Raw genomic sequence first — 6510 nt, forward strand, 5'->3', positions numbered from 1 at the left:
ACACTGTAGCTGTCTTCAGACACACCAGAAGAGGGCATCAGATCCCATTACAGATGGTTGTGAGCCACCATGTGGTTGCTGGGAATTGAACTCAGGACCTCTGGAAGAGCAGTCAGTGCTCTTAACAACTGAGCCATCTCTCCAACCCTACAATGTGATTTAAATCTTGTGATTCTTTGTCTTGATGGCTAAAAGTTGAGTCACTTTGGCTTCACATTGAGCTGAATTATGACCCCCTGACAACCAGTATGGATCTTCTAGGTTTTCCACAGGACTTATGCACACAAGACCCAGACCCCCCCCCACACACACACACCCCATGCCATCCTGCCAGTTTTCTGTCAGATGGAGACTCTAATCTTGCAGGACACTATGTAGATCTTGGCTCTCTATATAGCAGGTAATTGGTATTTGGGGGACCATCCAGAATCTACCCCTGTTTCTTGCCTCCTGCTGGTTTCCTTTGAGGGAACCCTATGGACAGTGAGTGTGGGAAGGCAGGCCGTCCTAAGGGTGTCAGTGTAACTGAGGGCTCCTGGTTCTTCTCTCACTGCCCAGTGAAATTCTGATGGGCAGTGTGTTGTGTGTGCATGTGCATACACATGTACACATAAATGCTAGAGGTCAATCTCAGGTATTCACTTGCTCTGTACACTAGGCTGGCCTCAAACTCAGAGATCTGACTGCTTTTGCCTCTGCTTCCCCAGTTAGTTATGGGATTAAAGGCATGCACCACCACTGCCCTACCCTCTTTGTTTTTATTTAATTTATGTGTATGAGTGTTTTGCCTGTGTGTGTTTGTGCACCATATGCATGCCCTCTGAGGCCGGAAGAGGGCATCAGATCCCCTGGAACTGGAGTTACAGATGACTGGGTGCTGCCACGTGAGTCCTGGGAACTGAACCCAGGTTCTCTTTAGGGGCAGCCAATGCTTTAACTGCTGAGCCATCTCTCTAGTCCCAATGTCTCCCTTATTTGAGACAGAATTTCTTAGTGCTCTGAGACCTACTGACAAAAACAGGACTGGGTAGACCACGAACCCCAGGAATCTACCTGTCTCTGCCTCCGCAGGGCTGGTATCAATCATAGACAAGGTGCTACCATGCCTTAATTTTTAACATGTCCTCTACAGATGCAACTCGGGTCCTTGTGCTTTTGTGGAGTGCACTTTACAGACTGAACTATCTCCCCAACTCTCCAGTGGACCCGTTAAAATGTCAGCACCCGTTGAGCAGACAGAGTACTTTGCGCTGGCCTGGCTGGCCTCCCCTCCTCAGGGCGAGTTCACCCTGCCCCCTACACAGCACTGTTTACTGGCTGCCCTCTTTGGAGTGGGGAGTTTGGTCCCATGAGGTTTCTAAGCTTGAGACTCCAGACAAAGACAGGACGTTTTGATCCCTTTGGCCCCAAGCCAGGATGAAAGCTGACCACGGGAGGGAAAGAGGAGACCAGGGCACAGAAGAGCTGTCAGTAGGGAAGACTGGCTGCCAAGCGCACACTGGAATAGTCTCAGTCCAGAATCTGTCCTCATCATCCTGGCGATCTTGGGGTAGGGGACTCTGCTGTCGCCCTGCACTTGGTTTGTGACAAGTGTGTCTGCCACACACTTGCCTGCACCATTCTTTCTGAGTCTCACAGCAGCTCTTTGTATTGCTGTGGCTCAGAAAGGCAAAGGAACTTGTTAAAGGTCACACAGCAACTCCCAAGTCACAAGACTGAGTTCAGAGCCAGGCTCTGAGTGGTGATAACAAAGTCCTGCCTTCCATGGGGGGTGGGGGGGAGGGGAGAAGAACCCCACAGGCTCCCATGTGGGCTCTGCTGAGAGGAGTTAGTCCCTCCAACTGTGGAGAGGGCTGCAGACTGTTACCTATGGGAGCTGAGCACTGGAAACTTCCAGAGAGAGAAGGAGAAGGCACAGGAGGTGTGGCTGGCAGGGATGAAGCTTCCCAGAGTAGACAATGCCGGGAGCCATGGGCTGACATCTTGACTCTGGCTGGCTGCTTTGGCAAGACAACACAAATGAAAGGCAGAGCAGGTGGGAGCTGGGGCGGGCTGGAGAGGCTGCTCCGTGCTCTGCCAGCTGTCCTCAGCTCTGAGGGCACACTGCTCACCCACCAACCTGGTTACAGCCTGAACTCCTACTCAGGTTTCAACCTCCTCGGTACCAACCAAACTACCCTGATTCTGTAAGACAGCCAGTTAGCTGTTGCTAAGTCCCGCTTTTAAAACCCGAAGTTCCTCAGCCCTGCTCCTTTCTCTCTCCAATTCCCATTTCTCAGACCCAACCTTTCCCAACCGTTTGCTCTCTCTGACTCTTCCTTTGGGCATTTATATCTCACAAGTATTAGACTTTGGTTGCTTATGTGAGTTGTTTCAGTTTTAGATATTACTCATTTTTGTTGTGGTTTGGTTGGCTTTTCGAGAGGGTTTCTCTGTGTAGCCCTGGCTGTCCTGGACTCACTCTGTAAANCAGGCTGGCCTCAGACTCAGAGATTCACCAGCCTCTGCCTCCCGAGTGCTTGGCACTAAAGGCATGCACCACTACCACGCAGCCTGTTACTCATTTTTAAACTTTGATTTAATTCTCTTCTGTGGAAACAGTCTTACAAGGCCCAGGCTGGTTTTGACCTTGTCTCCATGCCTCTATGGTTGCTATTGTAGGTGTGTCCCACCACACTGCACTATTACTGACTTTGTATATTCATATTATTCTTTGAGTTGGGGTCTCATACAACTTAGGCTGGCCTTGAACTTGCCTCGTAGCACATCCTCCTGCCTCCACTGCTCGAGTGTTGGAATTACAAACACTCACTGGGCATTACCCATTGATTGTGTCGGGAACCTTGTAGAATGTAGCTTTTCCATTGTTGCCACATTTTCCTGTCCTGGTTTTGCAGTGGTTATAGGTCTCCACACTGAGTCAGAAGTGACCAGTGATTACAATCTCTTCCCTGAACATTTGGGCTCTCCTGGGGAATCATGACTTAGGTTTTTTTTCCCTTTGTTTAATAATCTCTGTAGCTCTCACCACCTCATTCCAGTAAAAAGCAATCTCAAGATGTATTTCCTACTGGTCTTAGTGGCTCACATCTATAAGCCCGGCTCTATAATTCAGGAGGCTAAGGCAGGAGAGTTGTGAGGGCCAGCCTGGGCTGTAGAGTGAGACTTTCATTGTTCCTAGAAACTAAAACACCACCCCAAAAACCAAAAGAGAGAAGAAGGGGTGTGGACTATAGCTGTGATTCTGAAGAGTACAAACATCATGGTTCATTTACCAAGTGACTAACATGCAAACAGCCTAGAGGGTGCAGGGGAGAGAAAGCTGTCACACAAGGGGATCTGACACCCTGTTCTGGCCTCTGCAGGCACCAGATCCATGTGTCGCACACATACATATGTTCAGGCAAACATATACATCCGGCAATCTTGGAAGGAAGCTGGAGAGGGAACATCTGAACATGTTCATGGATAGGCAACCCTAGCACTGGGAATAGAGGGAGAAAGATGGACTGTTCCAGGGATGTCTTGGCTATGGAGACCTATCTCAAACACCACAAATGAAACTTTACCTGCTAGAGATGCTCACAAGAATGTGTGTGAAATGATCCACCAGGATCTACTCACTTGGTACTACAGATCGAATCTAGAGCCTTGCACACAGACCAGTGTTCCACAATTGAGCTATTCCTCATGTCTTCGGCAGCACTCCTGCCGCCCTTTTAAAGACAGGTTCTCATGTAGCTTTGGCTGGGCTCAACCTCACTTCATGGCAGACGCTGGCTTTGACATTCCAGTCCTCCTGCTTCAGCTTTCCAAGTGCTGGATTAACAGGTGCTTGTCCCCCAGCCAGCTGTCCCCCCCACCCCACATGCCTCTTTTTGTATTTTTATTTGTGAGACAGTCTTACTAACTTGCTCCAGCTTTACCCATCTTTCTGATGGGATTTACTTTTAAAACAGTCCAGTTCCGACTCCCTCAAAAAATGGTGTGTGTGTGTGTGTGTTGGAGATATATGTACAATGTGCTTAGTGTGTTCAAGGCCTTAGATTCAGCTCACAGCATGTATGTGTATGCACACAGAATGAAACCATGAAACATTTCATTAAGGACTAGTCATAGTTTTTGTCAATCTGACACAAACCTAGGCATACCTTAGAAGAGAGAAGTTCAGTTGAGAAGTTGCCTCTGTCATTGTGGGCTGTGGGGACCGTTTGAGTGCTGTTTGATGTGGAAGGGCCCAGCCCACTGTGGGCAGTGCAGTCTCTGGGCAGCAGGGCCTGAGTTCTATAAGAAAGCAATCTGGTAGGAGCAAGCCAGTAAGCAGCATCCCTTCATGATCTCTGCTCCCGTTCCTGTCTTAGCTTTCCCCTATGATGTATCCTTGTACCAAATAATCCCTTCCCTCCTTGAATTAATCAGGATTCTCTAGAGGAACATCCTTTTCTCCCTTCTTCCTGTGTTTTTGTCTGTTTGTTTGTTTTTGTTTTGTTTGTTTTTTTTGAGACAGGGTTTCTCTGTATAGCCCTGGCTGTCCTGGAACTCAGTTTGTAGGTCAGGCTGGCCTCGAACTCAAAAATCCACCTGCCTCTGCCTCCTGAGTGCTGGGATTAAAGCCGTGCGCCACCACCGCCTGGCTCTTCCTGTATTTTTGACAGGTGTTTTAGTTAGGGTGACTATTGCTGTGGTCCCACCCCATGACCAAAAGCACCTGGGGGAGAAAAGGGTTTATTTGTCTTAAATACCCAGAATCAGTCCACTGAAGAAAGCCAAGGCAGGAACTCAAATTGGGCAGGAAGCTGGAAGCAGGAGCTGATGCAGAGGAAATATAGGAATGCTACTTACTGGCTTGCTTGGCCTGCTCACAGAACCTACCCAGCTCAGTCAATTCCGGCTCTACCAGCCCAGGAGTGGCCCCATCTACAATGGGCTGGAGAGATGGCTCAGCGGTTAAGAGCACTGACTGCTCTTCCAGAGGTTCTGAGTTCAAATCCCAGCAACCACATGGTGGCTCACAACCATCTGTAATGAGATCTGATGCCCTCTTCTAGTATGTCTGAAGACAGCTACTCATATACATAAGTTAAATTTAAAAATATTTTTAAAAATGCTCTGCAGACTTGCCTGCAGCCTGACTTACATAGAGGCATTTTCTCAGTGAGGGTCCCTTCTTGACACAAGGATGCCGCTTGTGTCAAGTTGCCATAAAACTAGTCAGCATAGCAGGGTTGAGATCTAATCCATACAAATCATTTACTCAACTTATAGAAGAGAGGGTCTTACTAAATTAAGCCAGGCTGGCTTTGAACACAGTATGTAGCTAAGGATGAACTTGAACTTCGGATCACTTTTTGTTCCCCTTGAATGCTATTACAGGAGAACACCATCATGCTGGGTTTAGGGAGTGCTAGCATTGAACCCAAGGCCCTCCTGTATGCTGAGCAAGCACTTTATACACTGAGCTACGTATGTAGCCCTAAGTTACCTAAGTGTGTCATAGGGAACCCTGAAAGCATGCTGTGCCTAACCCATTTTCAGACCATCCCTGCCATAGGAAGACCCTCTTCCTGAATGGGATAAAGTCGCACACTTCCTAGACAAGTCCAAGGGGGTACTCCTAGCTCCTGTCACATCCAGCTTTAGAACATCACTCTCTAGTTTGGATCTGGAACTTCCCTAAAGGTTCACATGTGGAAGGCTTGGTCTCCAGTTTGTGCAAATATTGTGAAGTGATGTAACTTTTTAGATAAAAGGCTCATTGCAGAGAACTAGGTTGGCAGGCCATGCCCCTCAACATGTCAAGACCCCGTCATATACGCTGTGCTTCCAGGCTCTTCCTCACAGGTCTAGAAACCAGAGGCAATGAATCATGGAGTGAAACATCTGAAACTGTGAGCCCAGATTTTCTGTTTCATTGATTATTGTTAGGTATTTTATCACAGTGATGACCTGTCATCTATCACATTACCCTGTGAACAAAACCGGACCATTAAGGAGTCATTTCCCATTCTCTTCCCCCAAGCCCTGGCAACCACTAATCTACCTTTATGTCTATGGATTTGTTAATTCTGGAGGTTGCATTAAAACATGGGATGGGATGGGAGTTGACTGTGGTGGTGCCATCTTTAATCCTGGCACTGAGGAGGCAGAGGCCGATCTCTGAATCCAAGGCCAGATTGGATTACATAGTAAGTTCTAAGCCAGGTAGGGCTACATAATAAGGCCCCAAAATAAGGAGGGAAAAAGACCCTGGAAGGGCTGGCTATGCAGTTCTATTGTAGAACACTCGATGAGTGTACAAAGGTCCTGGGTTCCGATTCACTGACACTGGGTTCTTTGTCTGAGAGACCAGCTCTGCTGTAGTGGCAGGAACATCGATCATTTTATTGCTTTGTAGTCTTTCACATGAGTATGAGTGACTCAGCCTGCTGTTGATGGACAACCGTGTGGCCTCCCACTGTGACTAAATGCTGCTGCTGTGACTGTGTCTAAGTTCTGCATGTGTCAGTTTTC

The sequence above is a fragment of the Mus pahari genome, chromosome 2, assembly GCF_900095145.1.
Source record: "Mus pahari chromosome 2, PAHARI_EIJ_v1.1, whole genome shotgun sequence".
NCBI classification, from domain to species: domain Eukaryota; kingdom Metazoa; phylum Chordata; class Mammalia; order Rodentia; family Muridae; genus Mus; species Mus pahari.